Source organism: Ambystoma mexicanum, chromosome 9 (assembly GCF_040938575.1).
Source record: "Ambystoma mexicanum isolate Mex_15411 chromosome 9, UKY_AmexF1_1, whole genome shotgun sequence".
In the NCBI taxonomy this organism is placed as follows: Eukaryota; Metazoa; Chordata; class Amphibia; order Caudata; family Ambystomatidae; genus Ambystoma; species Ambystoma mexicanum.
The window spans coordinates 402,686,002-402,704,627 of NC_090931.1; positions in this window are offsets into that span (position 1 = coordinate 402,686,002).

The following is an 18,626-nucleotide window of genomic DNA, read 5'->3' on the forward strand; positions in this document are numbered from 1 at the left end:
CATGATCAGTGGCGAGTGATCCGATATGGTTCTACCTAGGTAAAGTGTGTCGTCCACCTGCTGAGCCAGCGCACGATCGATGAACAGATAGTCTATTCTCGTGTGGACCTTGTGGGGGGCCGAGTAATAGGAGTAGCTCCTCTCGATGCGGTGTTGTTCCCTCCAAATATCCACCAGATCGAGCTGTTCTATTGCCGTGTTCAGCGCGTTAGACGCGAGGTTGTTCGGGGAACGGGGGGGTCCGACCTGTCCAGAGCGCCGTTCCTGACCGAATTGAAGTCGCCACCCCATATGAAAGCGCTCTCTCTCCTGGGAATGATTTTGGCAGTGAGCATTGCGAGGTGTGAGGGTATTCCTTGTTGCGGGAAATATGAGTTCACCAGGCACACCGGTATGGAATCGATGGTGCCCCATATTATTAGATATCTGCCCTCCTTATCGGCTTCGTGGCCCAACAGGTGGAAGGGAACAGTTGGGCTCACCCACGTGAACACTCCTCTGGCGAATTTGGAATAAGGCGCCCCTTTCCCAGTACCTCCCCACTTATCGGAGAGTTTGGCCGTTGCTTCGTCCGTGAGGTGGGTTTCTTGGAGCATTGCTATTGATATCTTTTTCCTACGCAGATAGGAGTGGATCCGATTCCTCCTCATGTACGTGCCCATGCCCCTCACATTCCACGTCATCACCTTGATTTGGGACGCCATAGAGTTATTGTTTCAGCCTCGTCTTCCACGCCTCCCCCGCCACCGGGCGGTACATTATCCCCCTCAGGGTCTGGCGACGTCCCATCCGCCGCCCCCAAGAGCCTCCGGTCCCATTTTTCTGCTTCATTAGTAGTCTGAGGGCTGTGGTATGAACAAAAACAAATAACAAAACTAAAACTGGCGCTCTCGTACCGTCTGGACCCATCCGGGTATCGGGCACGAGGAAGGTCGGGCAGGCAACTGGCCTGACCTGTTCTGTTCGTGGGTGGTGGGGCCCTGTGCCTGGCGGGGGCCGAGCAAGGGCCGTTTCATCTTTGCAAACTGTTGAGTGATGTTACCTTCTTCTTAGGTCGAGTGCCCAACGTCCTAGTTGAGTATATGACATCCTCGCATCGGGCGAGGGGGTTCATCAATTCGCGGAAAGTTGAGAGTCATTGTCCGCTGCCAGATTGTTGTCCTCTAGCCACATGGTCGCCGCTGCCGGGGATTCCAAGAAGATCGCCCTGCCCTTGTGGATCACTTTTAGTCTGGAGGGGTAGAGCAACATATATTTTAGGTCTAGTTGTCTGAGCCGAGCCTTGATCGGCACGAATGAATTCCTCTCCCGTTGAACTTTCGGGGTGTAATCAGGGTAGATCGTGATCTTAGAGTCGTTGCGTTCGATAGGGCCCTCCTCTCTGGAGTGTCGGAGGATAATCTCCCTATCTCGGAAGTTCAGAACTTTAGCAATTATAGGGCGAGGGCGCGAGCCCGGCGGGGGTTTCTTCTGCAGCGATCTGTGCGCCCTTTCGATCGAGAATCCCTGCGTCAGCTTTCCTGCGCCCACCTCCTGTTGTATCAGGGATTCCACATAGGCCGTCGGATCCGGGCCCTCGCTTCCCTCCGGTACCCCCAGTATTCGGATGTTAGCGCGTCTGGCTCGGCCCTCGGCCTCTTCGGCCCTGGCTTCAAGTGTGAGTACCTTCCGTTCTAGGTCCGTCACCTTGGCCTTCAGCTCCTTTGTGTCTCCCGACGTCTCTTTAATGGTGGATTCGGCGGAGGTCACCCTTTCCGTCAAGTTGCGGGCGTCCTGGCGCACAAGCTGCAGCTCAGATTTGAACTCCCCAATTCTCATGTCTATGAACGCACGCAATGACTCAATCGCCTCCAGTACTTGTGCTTGGTTTTCTGGGGAACCAGTTGGTTGCGCTCGGGGGGATTCAGGAGTGGAAGCGCTTGGCTGCAGGGGAGTCTTCGCTTTAGCGGACACGTAGGAGTCCATGGTGCTCGCCTTTGTCTTGTTCCTGGACGCCATTTTGGCGTCACTCGATCGTGTGGAGACAGGCGCCGGGGTTATTTGTCGGAAGCAGGGTGGTCGAGGCTCAAGTTTTCAAGAGGGTGTACAGTGGGGTATTTATCAGGTCGTTCGCGCTCATGCCCGGCGCTCTCCCCACCGCCACCATCGTCTGTTGTCGATGGCCGGGGCCCTGCTCGGTGGTGTGGGTCTGAGCCCCGGTTTGGTTTCCCCGGCCAGGGGGTCTGGTTAGTTCAGCTCAGCAGGGCCGGATAGAGGTAGAGGCTCCTCACCCCCGATGCAGTCGCAGCAGAGGTTAATAGGTCGGTTTGGCTGCAAGTTCTCCTGCAACATTAGTTTCGTAAGATGGCCGCCATCTTGGGTCCCGCCAAGGGGGGGGGGCCGTTATCGGGCCGAATCCTTGGGCTCGGGGGCCCGCATCCAGGGGAAGACCCCTGCAGCGTGTCCGGGCTCGGTTCCCCTCTCCTCGGAACCGATTCTTTCTATCCCAGGTGCGATTTTAAGTAGGCAAAAGGATCTGGAAACGGCGCCTCGGCCGGAGCACGGCGACTCAGCTTCCGCTCGCCATGAGCTCCAGGCCACGCCCCCGATGGCAACCATAATGTCCAACCAGGTCCTCTTCCATCCTTCCTTGTCGGCACATGGATGTCTGAAGAGGGCATCATAATGCCCCAGGACTTGCTCCACCAGGATGTCAACTTCTCTGGCTCAGAAGCTGACAGCCCTCTGCCTCTCTGGCTGGGGGTTGCCAGTGGTCTCTGATGGTGTTTGCCCAGACATGGCAACCCCCAAGGCAGGTGTGGGTGGGCAACTGGGTCCTGGGGCTGGGCTGTGGATCGATGGAACACCAGTCGGGAGTCTTCTGTTCCAGCAGGGGTGGTCACAGCAACTGGACCCCTGCAGATGGCTGATGTGCAGGCACCAAATAGCAGGGCATGTGGCCAGCAGGCAGGCAGGCAGCAGCAGATGGCTTGTGGGAGGCGGCTTGGGGTTCTGGGGGGCAGGAAAATGGCCTTCTGGGCAGGAGCGTTGTCTTCAGTGTGTTGTTGCGTGGCCAGCTTGATGCAGGCTGAATCCGCACGTGAAAAAACAGCACATCAGCGTGTAATTTGAGGAACAGGCCTTAGCGCATAAGCACATAAGTGACGTTACGTGTGTGGGCGTTGCCTTCAGCACAGGTTAAATGTCCTTTGGGCAAGCAGTTCCCTATATGTGCTTTTCGTGGAGACCTTCGCGTCTGTTTATTTTTCTGGATTCACACGCAATTACTTCACAGCGTTTGAAGTTCATACCTCTTCTTTTGGCGGGGTGTTGCCTATGCGCACAAGCGTCTGTGTTTTCTTTTTCTTTTCCATGCAAGGCAGACGGTGAGTCACGCACACTATTTTTCCAACTGTGGTTCCCCCTGTGCATCGTGTACCGTTTTTGAGGTCATAGTAGCCCATGTGTTTCACACGTATGTGTTTTTTGTGTCCCTGGATGCCAAAACCTACTGCGGGAGGTTCATTCCATGCACATGGCCCACCGGGGTCACATGCACATTTTTCTTTAACATTTGATTTTTTAATTCTTTTGTTTTGTTAGGGGTGCCTGAGCATTGCGTGACCCGTTATTTTTCCCCAGGGGTCACAGACAGCCTTGCAGGAGCACAGGGGTACCAATTCCCTATAATACTCTGCCCCCTTGAACCCAAAAGTCTTTCCTTGTCTCCTACTTGTAAATTGTCTTTCTCTTGACTTTTCCCGTTGTTTTACTCTGTCTCCTTTCTTGTCGTCTTGCTTACTCTCTTTTAAGGTGTTTTAGCATTGTCCTTGCTGTTAGAATTAGCTTTTACATGCTGTTCTTTCTCTCATGTGTTTTTCCTTTCCTCCGCAGGTACCGAGATGAAGTTGGTGTCCGCGGGGCAAAATGCTCAGACCTACTCCGCTTTGGATGAGCTTGCAAGAGATGGAGAGTTGCTCACTGTAACCCGGTAAGTGTGGCTGTGTGGGGTTTAAGTTGCATGGTGCGCGTAAGTCTTTAGTTTTCCAAAACTGACCTGTTGTCCTTCTTGTTCTTTCTTCCAGGCACTGAGTAGCTGTGGTTCTGAGTATCGATGATTAGGCGGCCACTGATGGAACTCTACGACGGCATCCGGAAAAAGGTAAGTGTTCTAATAGTGTTTGTTTTGTCTTCTTCCCTTGCAGCTGGAGCTGGATGTCATTGGAGCAAAAGCTGGTCCCATGCTGCAGAAACTGAGAGCTGGTCTCGGTGAGCATCATGCTGCTTGGGAGCAGTGTAACGCGAAGCATGGATTTCAGGAGGTGTGGAGCTTACATACTCGACCACACCCTGCCACTCCCAAAAGACTAGTCTGCAGACACTGCTGGCAGGCAGAAGCAGTAATTCACCAACCCTATATCTTGGAATAAGGGAGGAGCACTTCCTGTTCCATATGAGCCTGGTGCCAAAGGCACCAGGACCAAGCCCAGTTGAATCCTTTTGGTGCACAGCACAATCTGTTCAGAGTGGGGCCCAGGAAATGTTTAAAGGCTCCCACTACATTATGGGGTACTGGTGCCTCTAAGCACCACATTGTGACAATGTGCAGTTAAAAAACAACAGGCAAGTGATGGTCCAGAATGCCATAGAAGTGATCTTGTGTGTTCTGACAAGTGACTATTTAATAGCCCTTGCACTGATAAAAAAGAAGCTCATGAATCACCTTTGTATAACAGTCCTGAATTGCCTGCTGATTCAAAAGAACACAAGCAAATGAGAGTGAAACAGGGACTTTCAGCACACACAAAAAGGGAGTGTGGTTCAATTTTGAGTTGAATCAGACTATTGAAGTGTGTGAAGATGAAGAACAAAAAAAGGGAAAATGAACAAGACCCTAAAGAACAGAGAAATAGATTTAAAAAGAACATCCCATGTGAAAATAAAACACCAAGTGGAGAGGTAGGACCAGTAGTTAGAATATCCCCCCTTGATAGTCAGAATACTATTGAGCTCCAGAAAGAAAAAATTGTAGCTCAAAAGGAGGGTGCAGGTCAGTCACCTGAGGAATATTTTCAAACACAAATATTCTAAGAGACAGAAAGGACAGCCAACATGCAAAACACAGATCAGTGGCATGAGCCAGAAATTGACAGGCTGTCAATGTTCAGTCAAAAGGTTGCAGCGTGAACACAGGTAGTCTCAGGTCACAGTGGCAGTCAGTGGCTACTCTCCGAATTGGTTCTGAGCCCAGGAAAATAGACAAAGAAATAAAAAAGTGTGGAAAAAGGATGGGAAAATATAATTTCACATGCCCATGTGTTTAGTAAGGATTAAGAAGGAGCTACGGAAGGTGAGTCCTAAAATCATTTTAACCGCTTTAGTGCTGAGTACTAAGTATCTCATCCTTGTTATACCCTCTGGGTTGCCAAGGAAGAGATAGCTCGTCCTTGTAGGCACTGCGTTTTGAGCGACCCCTGCAGAGCAGGGATCGCTCAAAACTGTAATCCAACCCCTGGGCTAATATGAGTGGGAGGTCCCTCTACATGGCCCGGGGGTTGGATTACCTTTAGTATCACGCCGGCGTGCATAATGCACGCTGACATGAAACTTAAAGTAAATTCACTGCGGCAGCCATTTTTCGGCTGCCGCAGTGAATCAAGAAGGTAAGAGCCCTTCTCCCTCTCCCTCGATCTCTGGCTGTTTTGCAAGCCGGAGATCGAAGGAGGTGTTGTTGGAAAGGGGAGACTTTCCCCTTTCCAACAACACCTTTTTTGAAAGCATTGCTGGTCACGGATCAGGCACAGATCGCTCGATCCGTCCCAGCAATGCCACTAGACAACCAGGATTTGTTTGTGACGTGGGGGAAGGGGGGCTGCTTACTAGGTAAGTGGCCCCCTCCCCCGAGGCCCCCAAGCATGGGACCATACCTATGGGGACTCCTGGGGGCAGATGGGTGATCATCTGCCCTCATGGAAGGAGTTAGGAAAAAAAATGGATTTGGGTGGGGGGCCACTGGCAACCAGGTATTTTTCTTCTAGGAAAGAGGGGTGGCCCTCTCCCCCCACCCTAAGTGGAAGGGGGGGCACCCCTTGTAGCTCTTCCTGGTGGCAGATTTCTGCCCCTAGAAGGACTACATGAGGTGCCCCCATCTATTTGGGGGGGAGGACCACCAGGAAAGTGTTGGCAGGCCCTCAAAGGATGGGGCCTGCAGTTTAGGGCCCCCTGGAGAAAGATGAGTGCCCATCTGCCCCCAACTGCCCCTAGGGATGGGCCCAAAAAAAAAAAGCAATGAAATACAGGGGTGGTTTTGGCGGAGAGCCCCCCCACTAGACCACCAGCAAAATGTGTTATGGAAAGGGGGGTGTCCCCCTGCCTCCCAACCATAATGGAGTCGGGGCCATCTCATGCAGCCCTGCCTGGGGCAGATATCTGCTCCTAGGAAGGGGCATCTGACCCCATGGAGGGCTACACATGATGCCGACCTTATCTGCCCCCAGGGAGGTCTGCATTTTGGGTAGGAGGAGAGGGCCACCCCCTTTACATTATATAATTCCCCGGTGGTTTAGGGTGTCCCACAATAATTGTGTTTTTTTACACCAAATTTCGGAAACATTTCCCTCTGCCCACCCTCTGAACCACGCCGCCGATACCACTTGGCCTACCTTCCTGCGTTCCCACAGGTGTCCTGATGAAAACGATACCTGTTAGGGAGAATTCTCATAAATGTGCTAATTTCCCTTACCTTTTGAGACCCCCAGCAACTTTGCTGGATTTCTAGGACTTTCATTTTTACCTGGAAAGAGTGTGAGCCTTCTTTCCCACTCTTTCATGTATTTTGATGTGTGTTTTACTTTTGTGCTCTTTGGATATGGAGTTTTAGACAACTCCATAGGCATCATATTTTTCTTGTGCTTAACACAGCACCCTCTGTGCAGTTGCACAGGGATGTCTTTTAGGCTTCCCAAGGTTGAACTAAATTCTCTGGGACTGACTACTGTCTCCCAGTGAATGTAAAGTTAAATTGACTTTGCTAGTTTTTTTAAATTGCTAGACCCAGCACACACTACCTTACAGCAGAGTGCTGAAGGGAATACCTAACATTCCCTATGCCTAAAAAACTAATGTAGCCCTCAAAAGCGACCCTGACCGCGAAACGTTTAAATGCTCCACTGGCTGAAATCCACCAGAGCCATGTTTTTCAAGATGGCGTCTGAGCCCCCTCTGTAAAAAACAGGTTCTGATCGACATTTTTTGCCATTTCTTTTTAGAAAGGTCCTTGTTTGTCTCTGTGTGCCAAACCAGGTTTGGTCCCTTTGTTTGTTTGCCTTTGACAGGCTTCTGTACTGAAGCCCCCCTCTGGCACCGGAGTGTCTGGGGTGGACAGGATGTGATGGAGGTGCCCGAAACTCCCTGTGCTTAGTCGCCTGGGAGACCTGAATGCACTCTGACATGATTGGCTGGCTGACTGTCCGGCAAGGACAGCCACCCTGCTGGGTGAGTGACAGCTAGGCTGGAATGAATGGGGGAAAACTGTTTAAAAGCAGGTCTCTAGGGCTTGGAAGGCAGAGTCGACCCCTGGAATGAAAGGACCGAAGACGAGCTGAAGGAAGACGACTGCTGCAACTCCTGCACCATTGGTTTGCCCGGTGAAGCCCTGCTGCAGGTCTGAATTGCCTGACAACTCCCTAGACGGAGTAGCCCCATCAAGGACCACTTCTTCCCTTGAGATAATGGTCGAATTTTCTTCAGAGTGCTGTTGAAAAATGGATAGCCAGTGAGAAGGATACCAGTTTGTGGACTTTAAGGCACTCACACCTTAAACCAACGTTTTGCCAAATTTGTGGATCCATCCCCGTGCAGCGCAGGAACCTCCCAACGTCCTCCCTCTTGTCCCCACGACGGAGGCTCAGGAACAGCGAGATCAACAGGATCTGCCAGGAACAACTGCCTCAGCTACAGCTTTTCTTCATTCTAAAGGTACTGGGCAACTGCGGTAGAGAAATCCTCTTTGCTGCAGTGAAAGTTTGTGAATCTTTCCCAAATTTGGAGTCTTGTTCGCTCCTAATCCAACATATAACTCTTTTTTTGTGCAAACTACTTCTAAGAACATTGGCAAAGACTTAAACATTTACTACCAGAACTGTGCTATCCTATCCAAGACACTGATCCATTGACTTTGGCCCAGGCCTATTGAATTGAACTGCCTCTTGTAGTGAACTGATACTATTTTCCCTGCCTATGAAAGTAATTGTGTTTGATTTGTATAACCTTTGTCTTTTTACCCCTTTTGAAAATTACTGAAGTGCCATTTTGCTCCCACTTCAGGGGAGCCTAACTTGTGCAGAAACGTATTGGTTTGTTACTGTAGTGTATTATAGTGTGATATTGAGCTGCTTATTACTAGTGGAATGTTTTCTAACTAAATGTGTAAATAAATGAATAAAAGTGTTTGTTTGAACCACTGTGATTGCAAGTCCGTTGTGTAACACCTTGTACCGCTCACATCCCTCTTGAGATAAGCCTGGCTGCTCAGCCCTGCTACCACATAACTGTGTAGTACAGACTTATAACAAAGGTGAGATTGTGCATACACTTGTAGTCTTAATTGTGGTAGTGTTCCCAAAGGGTACTGCATGTAATGCTGCCTAACACTGGTGGCAAGTAGTGAGGATAAAGTATAGTTGCTACATTGAGAGTGCTGCTGTTACTGTTGTTCTAATAATCTTCACAAGGCTAAGCTGCACTAGAAAAGCAATTGTTTTATCATGCCTGATATGGATAACTACAGACAGGATACCCTAGTAATTTTAACAGTTGATCAACTAAGGGAAATGTGTAAAACTAGGATCCTCACTGTTAAAAGCAAAAATAATGAATTGATAGAAATATTGTTGGAATGTCAAAGTCTAAGAAATAGGTCAGCTATACCTACTTCTGTAGGAAATGTGGAACATTATGATGAGGATGATAATGTTTCAGATTCCAACTCAGATGTTATTGATGAGTTAGAAGAGGCAGAGGAGTCTCAAGATGTAGGCACTGCTACACCTCTACCTGCTCTTAGACCTCAATCTGTAGCCACAGTGACCCTACCAGGTCTGGTCCAGGAAACCAAATTTCCATTGTCCATTTCAACGATTCTCAGCACAGCTGATATACGTTTGGGACAAAATTAACCCAGCAACCAAGGGTTTTCCTAAGTAGGTTTAAATAAATGGGTACTGCCTAATGTTTTGTTTACGGGTGGTCAAATCTGTTGGAAGGGAGAATCTTGCGCAGGAAAAATAAATATTACAGATTGACAACCCCTCTCTTCAAGTCCTGTATGTAACGCAGGTAAGGGTAAAGGTTGACCTGTTTAATTCATTAGCAGGATGAACACCTTATGGCGGGAATTACTAAAGCAAAGCAACAGAGAGAATTTGCGAACATAAATCTTGTATCCGCAACAAAATTGACAACAAACCTCTAGTGGCTCACTATATTAAGAAACAACATAAATGCCCCGATTTATTATGGTGTGTAATTAAGGTCATCAAACCACCCCCGAGAGGGGGTATTATGGATCTGAATCTTACTAGATGTGAGCAAAAATTGATTTATAATCTTGACACAGTCAAACACGGCCTTAATATCGCCGTGGAATGGAATGCATTAATTTGATATAATTAATTTAATGCAATTTCCATGCTGCCAAATATACCCATGCCGATCATCCCCATCATCAATATGATGATGAGGTGTTAACCATTCTGCTACGTGGACTTTGCGTTTGCACCGGTATACACTCAGGATTGTACCAACACTACTCAACATCCTTATGATGTATTACCAACTACGACAATGCATGTGCTCACCCCATTTTTTGCACAGACTCACTGAAAAAACAACTGTTCGAGTTACGTAGACTTTGAAATTAGCCTTCTATAATTACTCATCGAGGTGAACCTCCGATAAAATAACCACGATGGTGAGATCGCCCAACTCGGGAATTTTTTTGAAATAATATATTTTTTTTAAATCTATTATGTCGCACAAGCTATTTTCCTCTACTTAACAACACAAATCGTATTTCTGAAAAAGTTAGAAACAATAAGAAACACTACATATACCATCATCCCTGTAAACACGTATATCTACACCACTAACGTGGGTAGAAGTCACGTGATGCTAAATACATCACCTGACATCTTTAAAATATGTTAGGACTGACAAGTAGAAGTCGCTGCCGGTGAGAGAAGTAACGCAGTTTAAACTTAGATACAAGCACGGAACTGTTGAAGGTGAGCAATGAACGCACTTGAGTAATGGAATGCCGCCGAATGATGTCTAAATAACAACACGCGTACAATATATCATTGGCGCACACATATGCACAATCGAGAAGTGATGCGAATATCACGCTAAGTGCCAAACGAGGATTGAATAATAAACAAGCACAACGCAGTACTGGCGTTCGTCTTAGTGAGACAGTGTACACGTGTGCGCTATAATTAATGTGAACACCATGCTAGGTGTTTTCGTTTGAATGAGAACGCTACCAGAATCCATGTGACATTACTGCGCAGAATACATTGCTCGCGGTCATTGCAGTTGGGAAATATCGTGCTAGTTGTTATAATGAATTGTGGCTTCTTTCTTCAGTACCTGATAAAACAGATACCTGATATAGATTAAATAACATGTGCACATTGCATAGGAACTAAAATGTTGTTTAAGGGACAGTACATTGATTGAATAATCACCTATTAGTTGTCTATGACCATGGGTAACTATACCCTTTCCTCTAAATACCAAATGCAAGCGGTCAAAATAACTAAAACACTTTAATGTAAACGTTCTGAATCTGTAATAATCAGTTTTAGTAACTAATTTGGCCTTTCTTACATCTAGGCAGTTTACCAGCTCTTGGAAAATTCATCCGTGCTGGCCCTAACAGTGAAGCCCATCAGTAGATAAAATGGACTTCTGTTTAATTCTGGCATAATCAAGAGCGGATAAGAAGACACACACAGATGGGTTTTATTTGTAAGTTTCTCCTGCTAATTAGATGCATATTTTTACCTGAGTCAGTTTAAATAGAAGACTGATTGGCTCTCTTTCCTCATTAATATAGGAACCTGAACATTGGACGCTAAATTACTGCAACATCCAAGTGTCCCACACAGCTCAATAGTCCAAATTACAGTTTATGGACCTCAGGTGGGTTCTGTGTTTATGTCTATAATGGGTTATACTAGCCATCACCTTCAATAAGTTCTATTGGGAAGCCCAATCTCTTTTTTTATACTAATGTATGTATATTTATGTTTTTAGATGTGTCATTTTGTGTCAAATGGGGAACAAGATTGATCTTCTAGAAGTAACCTTTGTCCTGAAGATGGCCCAACATCTATTTTAGTGCCCACTGTTGACATAAGTGGTACACCATCAAGGGCCGAAACATATGTCGACTGATAAGGGAAAATCTCATTTCTTTTTCCTATGTGTTGTACGCATATTTACAACAACTGTTATGCACAAAAGATTCTTCAAGTTAGAGTACCCCGTTGTTAGAATAGGAGCATGGTGATTGAATGGTATGATTGATGATCATTAGAAAATGTCTTTTAATGTGTTTTTATGAAAAATAATTAAAGAGATTTATAGTTTGCAAAGTTGCTTTGCTTTAGTAATTCCCGCTATAAGGTGTTCATCCTGCTAATGAATTAAACAGCTCAACCTTTACCCTTACCTGCATTACATACAGGACTTGAAGAGAGGGTAGTCAATCTGTAATACATATTTTTCCTGCGTAAGATTCTCCCTTCCAACATATTTGACCCCCCGTAAACAAAACATTAGGGAGTACCCATTTATTTAAATCTTCTGAGCTGAGACAGCACTTGGCTGTCTCTAAGGAAATTGATCCAAAGAAGTTAGCAAAGGCTGCTGACTTGTGGGTTGCCAACAGGACTACTCACAAAGATTCTGAGGCAGCTCAGAAGAAGGATGAGGGAAAGCAGCACAACAAAGATAACAAAGATAATTCCAATACCTCCAATCCAAAAGAGGGCCACCAACATAACAAGGGTAAACCCCCTGGGAAACCAAATCAGACTAGTGAAACCTCTGGTGCTAAACCAGATGGAGATCAGACCAAACCCCCATTCACCAAAACCTTTGGAAAATGTTTTGCTAGTGGGTCGACTGGCCATGTGAAAGAGGATCCCAGATGTAAGGGTAAACCTTCAAGGATCCACACTGTCTCCTTAGCCTTCTCCCAAGAGGAAGAAGTACAAATGGCAAGTGGAAACTTTCACCTACTGACTGAGGAACCCATGAAAGTCCCAGCCAGTGTTTCTTTAGTGTCCCTGGGTCTGTGAGAACAACAGAACTTAGATGTCTGTAATTTCATCCCAGACAATACTAAAGAGTATTACAAAGACAGGCTACTTGTGAAGGGTCAGGAGACCCCTGCCATCAGAGACACTGGAGCCAGCATTACTGTAGGGGATGAATCTTTTTTAAGGTTGAGGATGTTGCTAAGGCACCCAAATACCTCACTGAGATTGCTGGAGGCCCTGTCCTAATGCTTCCACAGTTACCAGCTCTCAGCCTGTGCAATGACATGACTGTCAAGATACCTGTTAGTGTTCAGAGTGAAGTGCCTGGGAGAGTACTTCCGGGGAATGACTTAACGACTCTTGGAGTTATATCAAGCACCCACAGGCCTCCCAGCAAAAGGAAACAAGAGCAGATATGGAAGGCCAGAGAGTGGTCAGCGCCTCGATGCCCAGGGATGTAAGTGCGCTATACAAATGCGAATAAATAAATAAAGAGTACCTTAACAGGCTCTCTAGGGGAAATTATAGAGGAAATTATAACCCCCAGTCCACAGGACTTATAGACTGCTATTTCAAAGAAAAATGAGGAAAAGGGGAAACCTAAAAACTCCAAGAAAAAGCCAGCAAGCTCTCCTGTGCTACATACAAGGACATCCCCGAGAGGACTGTCCAAAGTCACACCTGTGACTCCTCCACCGGCTGAGGCTGAGTGTGAGGAACCACTAGGAGTAGTTGAATCAGCTGCTGAGGGATCAAAGCTGGAAGAAGACCTTGGCCCTGTTGGAGATCTGGATCCTGCAGACCATCCTGAGCTGCAGTCTTTACTAGCAGAAGGTGGACCCTGTAGGGCAGACTTCAGCAGATGTCAAAGAGAGTGTCCTACTCTTGAAGGCCTTCACCAATAGGGAGATTCCCAGTTGGAAGGCCAAGAGCCAGGGAAGTATAGGTTGTACTGGGAAGATGGCCTCTTCTACAGGGAACCGACTGAGTCTATCCCAGGGGACTACAGAAGACTTGTAGCGCTTCTGAAGAGCAGACACCATTTCCTACAGTTAGCCCATGAGATTCCTTTTGCTGGTCACTTGAGTTTCAAGAAGACTAAGGAAAGTCTTTCTCTGTATTTCTACTGGCCTAAATTGGGGTCTGATGTAGATAAATTCTGTAGGAGCTGTCACACTTGTCAGACATCTGGCAAGAGTGGAGCCAAGAATGTGGCACCCTTGGTGCACCTCTCAGTGGTGGGAGTCCCTTTTGAGAGGGAAGGAATTGACATTGTTGGTCCCTTAGACCATCCAACCTCTTCAGGCAACAGGTTTATCCTGGTTGTAGTAGACCATATACTAGGTATCCTGAAGCAATACCTATGAGGACTGTTACAGCTCAAGCTGTTGCTAAGGTCCTGCTGGTATTTTTACCAGGGTAGGTTTTCCTAAGGAAGTCATCTCTGACAGGGGATCCAATTTTATGTCCCACTACATGAAGGCCATCTTGAAGAACTGTGGAGAGACTTACAAGTTCTCAACTGCCTACCATCCACAGACAAATGGATTGGTAGAGAGGTTTAACCATACAATGAAGAGCATGATAGGTGCTTTAGAGGAACCCCTTAGAAGAAAGTCGGTCCTTCTAATGCCATGCCTTCTATTTGCTTATAGAGAAGTCCCTGAGGAGGGAGTTGGATTTAGGCCCTTTGAGCTACTCTATGGCCATCCAGTTAGAGGTCCCTTGGCCCTAATTAAGGAGGGGTTGGAGAGTGCCCCTTTCCCCACGCCAGTGAGAGTCACTTACTATGCAATAGGTCTCCTGAGGAGAATGTCACACATGATGGCAGGAGCATCAGATAACTTAAAAGCAGGTCAGGTTCTGGTGAAGCATTGGCATGACCAGAGGGCCAACATGGTTGAGTTTACTCAAGACCAGAAAGTTTTAGTTATGGTAGCTACAAGGCAGAGGGCCTTACAGGACAAGTGGATAGGACCCTTCAAGGTTATGGGCAAACTTGGAGAGGTCAACTATCTGCTGGACTTAGGCTATCCTAAGGAGGCTCCCAGAGTCTTTCACACCAACTGTCTAAAAGCTTATGTCTCAAGACCAGAAGTAGAAGCTTTGCTTCTAGCTTCAGCTCAAGAAGAGGAGGTGAGTGAACCTCTACCTTTCCTACTCAGAGGACAGCCTTTAGATGAGAAGATAGGAGTCAATCTCTCTTCTAATCTGACACTGGAGCAACAGGAGGAGTGCAAGTTTGTGTTAAATCAGCTTGCCTCTCTGTTTTCACTATCACCAGGGTTGACCCCTTGAGGACAGCATGATATTCTCACTGGTGACTGTTTACCTGTTAAAAGCAGAGGTTACAGGATATCAAATCTTGTAAGAATCCACATAAAAGAGGAGGTCAACAAGATGCTTGATCTCGGGGTAATAGAGCCATCTAACAGTCCATGGTCTTGTCCAGTTGTACTAGTGCCAAAGGCAGGATCCAAAGAGTTGAGATTCTGTGTGGACTACAGAGCTCATAATGCAGTCACAAAGACTGATGCCCACCCTTTACCAAGGACAGATGAGCTCATGGACAAACTTGGTTCAATCAAGTACCTCAGTACATTTGATCTCACTTTAGGCTATTGGTAAATAGCACTGACAGACCATGCCAAGGATAAAACTGCATTTTCCACCCCAGCAAGCCTCTACCAGTTTAAGGTAATGCCTTTTGGCCTAAAGAATGCACCTGCAACATTCCAAAGGATGGTTAATCAAGTTCTGGCATACTTGGATGACATTGCAGTGTTCACTCTACTTGGAAAGAACATGTTGACCATTTAGGAAATGTTTTGCAGGCTCTTGAGCAGGCCGATCTGACCATAATGGCAAGTACGTGTCAAATTGGTCAGATTAAAGTGGCCTACCTTGGACATGAGGTAGGAGGAGGTGAAATCGGGCCATTGCCTAACAAGGTACATGCTGTACAAAACTGGGCCACCCCTACTACTCAAACCCAAGTGAGAGTCTTCCTAGGCCTCACTGGTTACTATAGGAACTTAATAGAAAATTATGGGACAATAGCTTCTCCCTTGAATGTGATCTCCTCAGCTAAATTTCCCAAAAGGGTCAGGTGGAATGAGGAGTGCACTCAAGAATTTGAAGGACTTAAGAAAGCCCTTTGTCAAGCTCCAGTCTTAAGAGCTCCTGACTGCAACCATGCTTCATTGTGCAACCAGATGCTTCCAATACAGGTATAGGTGCAGTTCTGAGTCAGCTGGATGAGAAAGGTAGGGAGAACCCCATTTGCTTCATCAGCAGGAAGCTGAAGGAACCTGAAACAAGGTGAGCAACCATTGAAAGAGAATGTTTTGCTATTGTGTGGTCACTGAAGAACTTTAGACCATACTTGTATGGATCTATTTTTGTGATTCAGATTGACCACCAACCTTGAGATGGTTGATGCAAATGAAAGGGGAAAATCCTAAACTGTTGAGATGGTCAATCAGCCTGTAAGGGTTTGATTTCACCATTGAACACTGGTCAGGGTGTCACCACCAAATTGCTAATGGTCTCTCCAAGATGTTTGACCAACTGGAGTAAGGAGATTCATCCAGGAGTGGATTAAATCCTTCTGTCCCTTAATGTGGGGGGAAGAGTGTTAGGGAGAATTCTCATATATTGTCATGCTTTAGGCATGGAAACATTGGAACCGATGGCGACTTACTTAACATGGCCGTCAGCGGTCTATCTTAACGTTCTATACTTTTCCATCATGGTCGCCATCAATAAATAGGTCCTTTCCTCTAATGCTTGCGCGTGGTATCGTCTTTTGATTCACTCGCCGACAGTTCCAGAGTTACCCCTGTGAATTTAGCCTTTTGTATCGACTTCCTTGTTTTTCCTCTTCTGTTTCTAGATTTTCTTCGTGTTTAGCTACTCACCCTCTGTGGACTTATTTCTTTAAGGTACGTTTGGATATATTCGATTCTTACTTATGACCTCCTGGTCGGTTCTACTTATACCTTGGTTCTGCTCAGTTCCTAACTTTTTCTCTGTTTACTGTCTCTTGCCTTTCTACGCCTTTCCCATCATTAATTAGTATCTTTGTTTGTTCGGATTATTTGCGAACTCTTCGACTTCTGGCTTCGTCTCTTTAGACGAGCGCGCTCAGACTACGAATATCCTTTTTCTTCGCCTACTGGCGTTTCTATCTCTACTATTTATCTTACCTTCTCTGCTTCTGGCAGTTATACTTCCGATCTGCCTTACCGGATCGCCTTCCTTGCAACTCTCCCATACTTACCTGCTATTCTTTTCCTTACCTTGCTTCAGCTTCTGTTTCATTCACGTAGTACTCCGACTGCTGCCTCCTTCGGTAGTCTTCCCCGTATGAGGTACTGCCTAACCTCGACTACTCCGGTCCTCTTGCAAACACCCTCCAGTTTCCAGATTGCTGAGCAGTGTTCTACTCCCTTGGACGCATCCCTTCACATCCTCCTGAATGCTAAGACTGTCAGCTGTTCTCATCTTCAGCCATTCAAGCTACATTTTGGAGTCAATCTTCAGCCATACCATACATAAGGACTCATCTGTTACCCTTCTTGAATATCAGGGTTTTTTCTGCTACGGCTTTTTCCCTGATTTAGGGCTTGCTCCTTGGCCTTCCCCCTGACTCAGGTATTTTCCCTGGTCAAGGTGGAGGCTGAGGGGGCTCGCCCTTACCTTCATCAAAAGAAGGAACTAAAGGAAAGACACACTAACTCGTCAATATTAAAGAAGAAAGCAGAAAGACAGGAGAGTTCCTGGGAAGATACAGGTGAGGAGGAGTGGGGTGAAGGTTCGTCCAACCTTGACATATATGTGCTAATTTCCCTTACCTTTTGAGACCCCAGCAACTTTGCTGGATTTCTAGGACTTACATTTTCACCTGGAAAGAGTATGAGCCTTTTTTCCCCACTCTTTCGTGTATTTTGATGTGTGTTTTGCTTTTGTGTTCTTTGGATATGGAGTTTAAGACAACTCCATAGGCATCATCTTTTTCTTTTTTGTCACACAGCACCTTCAGTGCAGTGGTGCAGGAATGTCTTTTAGGCTTCCCAATGTTTAAATACCTTTTATGGGACTGACTACTGTCTCCCAGTGAATGTAAAGTTAAATTGACTTTGCTAGTCTTTTTAAATTGCTAGATCCCGCACACACTGCTTTACAGCACTGTTGGAGGGAATACCCAGTATTCCCTATACCTAGAAAACTAATGTAGCCCTCAAAAGCTTCCCTTTCCTCTCAGAATGGCTGGTGGCAGCGGTGTTACCATGATTTACCTGACGGAGACCCGTTTCGACGCTCATGTAGCTGAAATCCATGTTTTTCAAGATGGCATCTGAGACCCTCTGTAAAAACTGGTTCGATCGACTTTTTTTGCCTTTTATTTTTGGAAAGGTCCTTCTTGTGTTTGTCTCTGCGTGCCAAACCATGTTTGGTCCCTTTGTTCCGTTGTCTTTGGTGGGCTTCTGTACCAAAGCCCCCCTCTGGCACCTGAGTGTCTGGGGAGGACAGGATGTGAGGGAGGTGCCCAAACTTCCTGTGCTTAGTCTCCTAGGAGATCTGAATACACTCTGGCGTGATTGGCTGGCTGACTTTCCGGCAAGGACAGCCACCCTGCTGGGTGAGTGACAGCTATGCTGGAATGAATGGAAGAAAACGGTTAAAAGGTGGGTCTCTGGGACTTGGAAGGCAGAGTCGACCACTGGAACGAAAGAACCAATGGAAGATGACTGCTGCAACTCCTGGACCGTTGGTTTGCCCAGTGAAGCCCTACTGCAGGTCTGAATTGCATGAAACTCCCTTGACAGAGAAGCCCCTTCAAGGATGACTTCTTCCCTTGAGCTGGTGGGAACAACCAACTCTCAAGCCATCTGGAAACCATCTCCATAGTGGTCGAATTTTCTTCAGAGTGCTGTTGAAAACCAGATATCCAGTGAGAAGGATACCAGTTTGTGGACTTTTAAGGCACTCACACCTTAATCCGATGTTTTGCCTAGCTTGTGGATCCATCCCCGTGCAGTGCAGGAACCCCACCAACGTCCTCCCTCTTGTCCCCATGACTGAGGCTCAGGAACAGCGAGATCTGCAGGAACTGCCTGGAACAACTGCCTCAGCTACAGCTTTTCTTCATTCAAAGGGACTGTGCAACTGCGGTAGAGAAATCCTCTTTGCCGCCGTGAAAGTTTGTGAAACTTTCCCAACTTTGGAGTCTTGTTCGCTCCTAATCTGGCATAAAACTCTTTTTCGTGCAAACTACTTTAAGAACATTGGCAAAGACCTAACCATTTACTACCAGAA